This window comes from Camelus ferus, chromosome 5 (genome assembly GCF_009834535.1).
Source record: "Camelus ferus isolate YT-003-E chromosome 5, BCGSAC_Cfer_1.0, whole genome shotgun sequence".
NCBI classification, from domain to species: Eukaryota; Metazoa; Chordata; class Mammalia; order Artiodactyla; family Camelidae; genus Camelus; species Camelus ferus.
This window is the reverse complement of record NC_045700.1, coordinates 45,112,111-45,123,687: the sequence shown is the minus strand read 5'-3', so window position 1 is coordinate 45,123,687 and position 11,577 is coordinate 45,112,111.

The window sequence follows — 11,577 nt, the reverse complement described above, 5'->3', positions numbered from 1 at the left end:
TTCTATAAAATAAAATAAAATATAAGTGAGATTTAATAGGGATTGTGTTGAATATGTAGCTCAACTGGGAGAGTATTTCCATCTTAACAATACTAAAACTTTAGATCCATGAACATGGAATATCTTTCCATTTACTAAGTAGTTCACTATGGTTGAAGGATAAGTTTTAAGAATTAGTCAGGAAATGCAAGGTTTTACTTAAGTACAAATTTACCCTGAAATCACAAAGGCTTAACACCACAAAAATTTATTTCTACTTTGTGATACATGTCCAGCACAAATTGACGGGAGGTTTTACTTCAACATAGTCATTTAAAGACCCAGGCTAATGGATGCTATGTCATCTTATACCTACATCGTCTGGAATATATGGCTTATAGGTCATCGGGAGGAAAGTAGAGAGAACTGAAGGTCATATACCAGCTCTTAAAATCTTCAATCAGAAGTGTCTTTTGCTACAGCCAGTTGGCCACCAAAGATCACATGAACCCTGACTGACTGTAAGGGGCCTGGGAAATGTTAGAGAGCACATGAATATTAAGTGAGCAGTAAATGTCTGTTATGGACTGATTGTGTACCCCCCAATATACGTATGTTGAAGCCCTAACCCCCAATGTGACTGTATTTGAAGACAGACTTTATCAGCACCTACTATGTGCCAGGTGCTGTGGTTAATGAGTTAATGAGACTACTCAGGTGTCTTTTTTCTTCTCTCTCTCTTTTTTAATAATTAGATACAATTTTCCTTCTGTATATCAAAGTGATGAGGAGGAAGGCCTTTGGAGTCAGACTGTGCTGGATTTGAATCCTAGCCTTGCCATTTACTATGATTGCGATCTTGGGCAAGTTCCAGTACCTCATTTTCTCCAAAATAGGGTTAAAAATAATACTTCCCTCAAGCATTTAGAGCTTTTTTAAAATCATGGTAAGATATGCATAATATAAAACTCATCATCTTAACTATTTTTAAGTGCACCTTGAAGGGATGTACATTTCCACTGTTGTGCAGCTGGCCTCCAGAACCCTTTTCATCCTGCAAATCTGAAGGTCTGTACACGTTCAGTAACAACTCTCCATTCCCCTTGCTCTCCAATGCCTGGAAATCACCATTCTACTTGCTTCTTCTTTTTTTATTTTTTGAGGGGGGAGATAATTTGGTTTATTTATTTATTTATTTATTTTTTAATGGAGGTACTGGGGATTGAACCCAGGACCCTGTGTATTCTAAGGAAGCACTCTACCCCTGAGCTATACTCTCCCCCCATCCTTCTTTCTATCTGTATGAATTTAACTACTCTCTGTTGTTTTGGGGCACCAAGTTTGTGGCAATTTATTATAGCAACTGTAGGAAACTAATACAGTATACTCTCACCTCTTTCTCCATTTTCATACCATCCTAAATATACATAAATGTAGATAAACAGTTTTACACACACACACAGATATACACACATACACAGGAACTTTTGTCATTGTTTTATAAAAATGAAACTATGTTACACATGCTTTTCTTTGCTTTCCACTCTATATGTTCAATAAATGTACTCTCAGAATAAATAATTTCATTCCTTATCTTTAGGCAAACCTTTTTTTAGAGCACCTTGATAAGTCTTCATTAGATACTAATGTCTAAAATGTGTTCAGAGTGCTTTTTCTACAGTTTGACCGTAGTGTGCAAGCTCTTGTGATCAGGTTCGGGGCTGACCGTCTCCCTCCCGCTGTCTGCTTTTCATACCTTTCTCCAGTCTTTAGCACCTCCACCAGCGGAAGGCAAGAAAATGGAAAAGAGGTTAAGCATTGCTCTAAAATAGATTAATGAGACTGAAGGGCCTAGAAAGCAAATCTTAACACAGTAACGTTTACTTGTGTTCGATTCTAGAAGAGAGTTTGGTGGCTTATATTTATCAATTCATCTGCAAATTTGAGATGTGGAATGTTACTCACTGTCAATTCTTGATTTTTAAGACTTCCTGTCCCATTTTTAGATAATCCTGGCAAAGAGTATCCCTTAGTAAATGCTGGAAGAATTCATTTAATCAACAACTGTTTATGAAGCATCTACAATGTGCCAGGGATCCTACCAAACTCAGTGATTGAACAACTCAGAGTTTTGCTTCTTATGCCTATCAAGTAGACCTGCTGCTGTTCTGTAGCACTGCCGTCGGAAGTTAGGAGGGAGAAGTGAGGAAAATGCAGAATAAACGCCTCAGTCCTATATTAGTTTCCTGGGGCTGCTGTGACCAAGTGCCACAAAGTGGTGGCTTAAAATAACAAGTTTATCTCTCCATAGTTCTGGAGGTTAGCTGTCTGAAATCAAGATGTGGGTTGGCAGAGCCACGTTTCCTCTAAACCCTGGTGGGGAGTCCTTCCTTGCCTCTTCCTAGCTTCCGATGGTTTGCTGGCAGTCTTTGGTGTTCCTTGGTTTGCAGTTGCAAAGCTCCAGTACCTACCTTTATAGTCACATGGTATTATTTCTGTGTGTCTCTGTCTTCTCATGGCCATCTTTCTGTTATTGTTGTTCTTTCTGATTATAGTTTATTACAAGATATTGAATATAGTTCCCTGTGCTGTATGGTAGGACCTTGCTGTTTATCTATTTTATATATAGTAATGTGTATCTACTATTCCCAGACTCCTAATTTATCCCTCTCCCGACCTTTCCCCTTTGCTAACCAGGTTTGTTTCTATGTCTGTGAGTCTGTTTCTGTTTTGTAAGTAAGGTCATTTGTATCCTATTTTAGATTCCACATATAAGTGATACCATATGATATTTGGCTTTCTCTGTCTGACTTACTTCATTTAGTATGATCATCTCTAGGTCCATCCATATTACTGCAAATGACATGGCCATCTACTTATCAGCACACCAGTCATACTGGATTAAGGGCCTACTCTTCTCAATACGGTCTCATCGTAACCAATTACATAAGCAACAACCCTATTTCTAAGGGTCACATTTGGGAGTACTGTGGGTTAGGACTTGGAGATATTCACAGCGGGGATGAGGGTAGAGGAATGGACACAATTCAACCCATGACTGGGTTGCTAAGATTCTGTTTGCTAAGTAGTTCACTATAACATCTGAATCACAGGATTTAATTAATCTGGAAGGCTGTTGTCCTCTGTTTAAAAAAAAAAAAAAGCAATATAAAATTCAACTGTAGGGCCAGAGTTAGTTTGAATCCTACCTTTACCTCTTACTAATTGGTGTGACCTTGGGCAAAATAATTAATTGTTTGTGCCTCACTTTCCTTGTCTATAAAATGGAGATAATAATAGTACCTGTGTGATTGTTGTGAAGATTAAATGAATTGATACCAGGAAAGTACTTATAATAATGCCTGCCACACAGAGAACTCTGATACATGTTAGCTTTTTTAACTAAAAATGAGTAACCATGAGTTGACTATTCTTATAATCAATTCCCATTAGAAAGACATGATGGTGGGTTTGTTGTAAAAAAAAGCCTGAGGGAATAAAGCATTCCACTGTGTGAATGCACCTACCAGAGTCTCCTTCTACTGAGAAACTGGACCAATAGTGAAAGCTGATACAGGAAAAGATGGGGGGGTGCAAGAGGATGGCCATGTCCCAGGTCTTGGCTGAGTCCCTGGGTTGTGCCCCATCAAATGAGGGTTCTTGGCTTCACTCGGGAAAGAATTCAAGAGTGAGCCAGAGTTGAGTAAAAGTAGATTTATTAAAAGAGGTGTATACTCCATAGACAGAGTGTAGGCCATCTTAGAAGGCCAGAGAGGCCATGAGGCGTCGAGGGTGGGGTTGTTTGGAAGTAGATACTCCATGGAGAAAGCGTGGGCCATCTCAGAAGGCAAAAGAGAGAGATGCAGTGTTGCTAGTTTTTATATGTTAACAAGTAGAAAATTATTCCGACTACTCTGGGGAAGGGGAGAGGATTCCTAGGAATTGGGCCATGGCCCTCTTTTTGACCTTTCATGGTTAGCCTTGGAACTGTCCTAGCACCTGTTGGTGTGTCACTCACCATGTTAATACATTACAATGTGTATAATGTAGCTCAAGGTCCACTGGAGGTCGAATCTCCTGCCATTGTGGGCTCAAGGTCTATTGGGAGTTGACTTTTCCATCATCTTGGTGCTAATTGCTGTGTCATTCCTTTAATGGAATGTGTCCTGTCTCCTTCCTTCCTGTCTCAAAGGGGCAGCTGCCTCGTGTACTTCTCACTCTCGGTGCTGCTAAGTTGTCTTTCCTGGCTTCTGGCAGACCATAAACCCAATAGGCTTCCTAAGTTCCCAGAGAAATATTTCTTCTTTCTTTTAGACAATCGGCCTCTGAAGAACAATTAATTGAAATATTTTTTACACAAAATACATCACTATTAGGAAAAAATATATGCACACACACACATATAATTGAAATTTTCTTTGATTCCTTTTGGATTTCAACTTAAAATGACCTGTAGGCTTTATCAGAGAAAGAGCAATTATCACTGTGGTGCTTGTCTTGGACATTCTTAAAAACAAACCGTAGCATTTGCTGGGCCTGGAGTGACCTCCCTCCAGCCTCAGAAGAGCCAGAAGTAAATTTGATCCCTTTAGGGAGATCTCTGAGGAAAATGGGTTGAGTCCCTGGGTTGTGCCCCATCAAGATTCTCATTACAACTGACAAGGCCTGGAGAAGAGCACTCCATTGTGTCTTTATGCAGGAAACTAAGACATAGTGCACCATCCTTGGTCCCTGTGGCACTGAGTGCTAGAGTCTTTAGGTAGGTGGGGTGGATGGGGTACTGTAAAGAGTTGAAAGAGCATATGATCGCAGAGGGAGCCAGGTCCTTAACTGAATCAAGACTCATCATCTTGCCTCACTTAAATATCATAGAACTGTTTAGCTGGAAGGCCCTTGAGGGGTCACTAATTCAGCAGTTGAACCAAAGTGTAGAAAGTAATTTATTACAAATAATAAGAGTGCAGTTTGTGAATCATTGATTGATTGGTTGATTAGTAAATCCTAGTGGATTCAAAGTTCTTCCCCTACAGGGGTTTTCAAAATGTGGTTCCAGGACCACAAGCAGCAGTGGTGTCACTTGGGAATTTAATAGAAATGCAAATTTTCAAGTCCTACCCCAGACCTACTGAATCAGAAACTCTAGTGTGGGGCCTGGCAACCTGTGATAAACCAGCACTAGAGATTATTCTGATGCCCACTCCAGTTTGAGAACCACTGTTAAAATAGAATAGATTTAACTCACTTGGCATCCAGGTGTGCTTTATCAAGGGAGAGAGAGACCAGTGAAGTTGTTTACAACTAGTGATCAGGGAATGAGGCCTAGAGAACTTTGGAAATACACATGTCATTCACAGGTGTCCTATGTTAAAGAAAAATTATTCATGACACTTGTTAAAAGGAAGACTTTATTCAAGGGGACTACTCCAATGGGGTTTGTAGGAGGGGAGAGAGATCTGGTTCGACTCCTAACACAGCAAGGACAAGTGGAGATTTATAGCCAAAGAGCAAGATGGGAATCAGTGTATGGAAAGTTACTAAGATAAAATATCAAGGCTAATGGGGTTGTTGCTAGACTGACTCAACAGGATTCTTGCTGAAGGCAGGCCAGAGTGATAAGATATTGAGGGTGGGGGAAGGAGGAATTTGATCAGATACCAAGAGTGTGGGATTTTCCACTAAACTGACCCAGCAGGATTCTTGCTAAAACTGGACTAATGGCTCAAGGGCAGAGCCCGAGGTCCAGGCCTTGAGAGTTAGAGGAGCCAGACCAGAGGTAGGTCAAGAAGAGTCCTTGTCACCCTGTAGGATAAAAGGTGACCTCTCTCAACCCCATTTTACAGATGACGAGCTTGAGGGGCAGAGAGATTAAAGACCTGAACCGCACTACGCATACTCTAAAAGGCAGTATGGACACTAAGTCCCCACTTGCCCAGAGGCCGCCAATTCAGAATGTTCTAAACCACACCACAGAGTGTGCAAGAGGAGGCTGGCTGCTGGAGGCGGGATGCAAACCCTTTCTCGAAACAGGGAGATAAGGCCCCCGTCTTCAGCTCAGACTTGAAATTCACTCATTACCAAAACCTTTTGGAGATAAAATGTTTTTTAAAAGAAAAAATTGTATATTTTGGTGAGGACAGTTTTAGAAAGTAACATTTACGATGACCATAATTTCATAAAGAAATAACATTTTTCAAAGATATGACATTTTTATACCAAAAAATACATATTAGTTATAATCTTTAGATAAAGGACAATTTTTCAAAATATTAAATAAATTTAGATTTTAAAAAAAGTTTTTACTGTATGTTTTCCTCTGATTTCCCTCAAAGAACAATACAACTTTGTGGTCAAATGCTCGTATGAGGCTCAAATGCTCTGCTTTAGACCCCTAACTGACAAGGGCGCTGACTGCCTGCCTCACCCTGCAAGGCGCCGTCACCAAGAAAGCATTTGATAAATGTTCTTTGATGATAAAAATGATGAGGACAGAATGGATTTATAATATTTATTACAGTTGGGAAACTACATGCTAGAAGTACAGACGACTTAAATTGCTTTTCCAAGGTCACATAACCAGTTATAAAAAGAGCTGGTGCTGGAATTGAAATCTTCTATCTCCTGGTTCAGAATCCTTCTCCCTCAGACCACACTGATGTTGATAAAGGAAGTCTAATAGGATGTCTCTTATTTGTTTGGGGGAACATATTAACTTACCCAGGCAAGAGAGAGACAATGGAATCAAACGTCAGGACTTATTACAAGATATAAAGATAATATCAACCCAAGAGATCTCAGGAAATTTGGAGATGTTAGGTTCAAGTGGCAAAAAGTCAGCAGAAGAAAGAGTGGAGGTTGTGAGGAGGGAATCAGGAATATTTTTCTAGGATAAAACACAACTGCTGGGGAGGCCAGACTGCACTTACGCAGATGCTAATCACTTTCTGGAGTTCCAAACTAGCCAGGCTTGTTAGAAGGGCTTTAAACTGAGAGGCAAGAGAAAAGGGACATTCATTTAACTCAGATGTCACTAAATATGTTATGAGGTAGAGTACTAGCCTGAGAATCGTCAGTGGAAAATAGCATTGAAAAATTAAACTTTGGTGTGGACATCAATGGAGCATTATATTTCTATTTCTGGTGTATTAGAATGTGGGGTAACCGCACTGTGGCATCTCAGATGAGTTTATGCAAGAAAAGGAAGAGGAAGTGAATTTACCATGGTAAACAGTTTGAAATAATTCGTGGTGAAAACCAAAAGGCTTCCTAACACCAAAATCTGTTATAGAAAGGGAGCCAGGTAAGTAGTAAAACAATGGTTTAAAATTTTGTTGTATGAAAGTCTGTACAGCAACTATGTGCTGTGTTACAGGTGGTGATTGTTAATCATATAAGATTCGGGTTCTCTGAGTTGTTGAGCCTCTGTCTTCAGAGCACTTTTCAGTTTCTAAGAATGTAGCATGGGGCAGGAAGTAGAGAAATCAACCAGAAGTAAGGTTTTCATGCATCCAAAGGAGGTCACCACAGAGATCTTACGAGATAAAGTAGACGTATCTTTAGAACTGCCTTCTGGGCTGCCTGCTCCTACCTGCTCTCCCTGGTCTGCCCAGCTGTATACACCTGCTGGGTGAAGTTACCCTCAGCCTCCGGGATGTATTCAGGGTCAAAAGCAGCTTCCATTCTCCTGCTGGTAACAGTCAGAGAAGCCTGTTTCCTGTTGGTTCCTAGCTTCCCTTTCACATTTCATGGCATTCTCAATGAATTAACCTTGCCCTAGTTTAATTAGCCTGAAAGCTCTCCCTTGTAAAGCATCCTAATTTAGTCACTAGATGGTTCAGTTACAAGGATGTTGCAATACAATGCAAAAAACTTCAGAGTCCAAAGTATGCCTGAGCTTTAAGACTGGGGTTTGGGAGTTTGGTTTATTTTGCTTTGCTTTGTTTCTGTAAGGGAAATTGTCTTTGTTTACTGTGGTGTTCAGCACATTAGATGTGCTCATTATGGAGATTTTTCCGATTATTTCTGGCATTGAAATACTTGCCTGTCCCACATATTTGCCTAGGTGTGGTCTCTGGGAGAACTGGTGTTAAAGATGGAAAAACAGCAGTCACCCTGAGGCCAGAGGGGTGGTGAGAGGAGGAATGGTGGGGAGCAGCCCTGGCCGGAACTGTCACACACAGGGGAGCGATATTGACCATGAAGGTGTGGGTAGCATTATAACTGATTGCTCCTTGTGGGGGAACGGGGCACTATGAATACATACCTTGGTCACCACAGTCCAGCTCAGCTTTACTCATCTAAGAATAATCAGTTGGTTGACTGATCATGGCAGTGTAATGACATTCAAATTCAGAAGTCGTACAGCTTTTTTTTTTTTTTTTTTTTTTTTTTTCAGTTTTAGTTGGCTGGAACTGCTGCCTGTTGGAGACCTCTACACTCCAATTTTTTTTTAATGGAAGTACTGAGGATTGAACCCAGGATCTCATGTATGCTAAGCACACCCTCTACCACTGAGCTATACCTGTCCCCCCATAACAACTTTTTAACACAAGGAAAATGCAAAGAAATACAAATTAGGATATGATACTATATTTTGGCTGATTCATTAACTAGTAGAAGGTATGAAACAGGCATTCTCATACAACACTGAAATTTTTTGAGAATGTGGATCAGCAGTGTATTTATTCATTTGTTAGGGCTACCAGAACAAACTACCACAGACTGGGTGGCTTAAACAACAGAAAAATTATTTTCTCACAGTTCTGGAGGCTAAAAGTCCAAGATCAAGGTGGAGACAGGGTTGGTTCCATCTGAGACCTCTCTGCTTGGCTTGTAGATGACCTTCTTTCTGTGTCTTCACACCGTCTTCCTTTTGTACTTACCTGTGTCCAAATTTCCTCTTCTCATAAGGGCACCTAGTCCTATTGGATCAGGGCCCACTCTAATGACCTCACTTTAACTTAATCACCTCTTTAAAGACCCTGTCTTTATAGTGATATTTTGAGGTTACTGGGGATTAGGACTTAAACAAATAGATTTTTTAAAAGGACACTTTACTGGGTTATTCTACCTTTAGGAAGCTATACTAAAGAATTAAATATAATTCCTCAAATTATGGAATCATACATTACTTTTTTATAACCTATTTTTCTTACCCCATTATACACTTTAAACATTTCTCTATATATTTAAACACATATAACATCACTTTTAATCATTATGTGGTATTCTATCATACAGACATCATTATTTTACAACTCTCCTATTTTTAATTTAATTTTTGAATAAGAAATATATTCATACCACTGAAAAAATCAAAACCACATAAAAATAAACACTGAGAATTCTCATTCTCACCCTACCCCCTTTTCTTATAATTCCTTTTATTACTTTCTTTTGTATCCTTCCAGTTTTTTCTTATGCAAATAAAAGAAAATGCAAATATACGTTCTTATTTCCCCTGCTTTCTTACACAAAAGGGAACACACTATTTACACTGCTCTACATCTTAATTTTTTTTTAATCAGTATATTTCTAGAGCTTCTCTGTTATCAGTACCACAAGAGCATCCTCATTCTCTCCTACAGCCACAAAATATACCATTGTGTGGATGAACCATAGTTTCTTTAACCAGTGTCCTCTATAGAAGGTTCTCATCTTTTTTAAAAATTAAAAATAGAAAGGCAGAGAATAAACTTATACATATGTCATTTCCTACAAGTACAGGTGTATTGCTAAGATAAATTCCTAGGAGTGGGATTGCTGAGTCAAATTGCATTTGTAATTTTGATAGACACGACCAAGTTGCCCTACACAGGGGCTGTTCCAGTTTGCAGTCCCATCAGTGGGCAGTGACTAATTCTTTATAGCCTCGTTAGTAAGATAAATTGCAAACTTTTAAATGTTTATCAATATCAAATGCCTCATTTTTGAATATTTAAGTTGTTTCCACTTTTGCTCCACTGAACAGTACTAAGATTAATATCCTTAGAGCTATACCTTTGCTCATATTTTATTTCCTTAAAATAAATTTCCCAAAGTTGATTATGTCGCTCCAGGAGTATCTGCATTTATAGGGCTTTTGATCTGTACAACCTATTTGAGGGATTCTTGAAGTCTCATGAGCTTTTAAGCTTGAAGAGTCACACTCTCCACTCCGGTGATGTAATTAATGCTCTAAGCTTATCTAGCTAATAAACAAAACTTAGTAAATCAATTTTCCTTAAGCATTTAAAATTGGTTCTAAAACAATTAATTAGAATTCCTTCAACAATTTAAAATTTTAATTATAAATTTAATATAATATGAAGGATTATTTAGAATGTTTCACATGCCTTTATCAGCAGTGATAATAATTTTAAAATAGCAACACCATGAGTTCATTGAAAAAAAAAGATCTCTATTCTTGTTCCCATACCTTCCAAGGCTGCAATAATACTAATTTCTATACTTTCCCAGGATTATTACTTTTCTGATAATTTTATGAGTAAAGAAGGAAAAGAAAAAAACTGCTTCAGACCAAGTTAGAGAGCCTGGGTTGTCAATTTAGGTGACTTGTAATTGTATCTTCCAAGGGGACTCAAAACTAAATCATCCAGATTGAAAAACAAAAACAAAAAACTAAATCATCCATCATCAGAATACCTCTCCCACCACCTCTCTTTTTTAAATTGACTTTCTTTTTTAGAGCAGTTTTAAATACACAGAAAAACTGAGTGGAAAGTACAGAGAACTCCCATACACTCCTTGTTCCCACACATACACAGCCTCCCCCACTATCAACATCCCCCACCAGAGTGGTACATTTGTTACAGCTGATGAACCTACACTGACATATCTTCATCACCCAAAGTCCATAGTTTACATTAGGTATTCATTCTTGGTATTGTACACTTGTAGCCACCATTAATGTGTCATACAGAGTAGTTTTACTGCCTGAAAAATCCTCTGTGATCTGCTCTTTTATCCCCCTCTCCCATCTAACCCCTGGCAACCACAGATCTTTTTTATTGTCTCCATAGGTTTGCTTTTTCCAGAACGTCGTATAGTTGGAATCATAGTCTAGAGCATTTTCAGACTGGCTTCTTTCACTTAGTAACATGCATTTAAGGTTCCTTCATGTCCTTTATAGTTTGATAACTCATTTCTTTTCAGTGCTGAATAATATTCTTTTGTCTAGATATACTACAGTTTACACATTCACCTACTGAAGTACATCTTGGTTACTTCCAAGTTTGGGCAATTATAAATAAAGCTGCTATAAGATCTGTGCAGATTTTTGTGTGGACATACATTTTCAACTCATTTGGATAAATACTGAGGAACATAAGCTGGATCACATGGTAAGAGTATGTTTCATTTTGTAAGAAACCTACAACTGTTCTCCAAAGTGGCTGTACCATTTTTCATTCCCACCAGCATAAGGAATAAGAGCTCCTCTTGTTTCACATCCTCGCCAGTATTTGATGTCATCTATGCTGGATTTTGGCCATTGTAAGAGGTATATGGTGATATCTCATTGTTGTTTTAATTTGCAATTCCCTAATAACATAGATCCTGAACATCTTTTCATATGGTTACTTGCCATGTGTATGTCTTCTT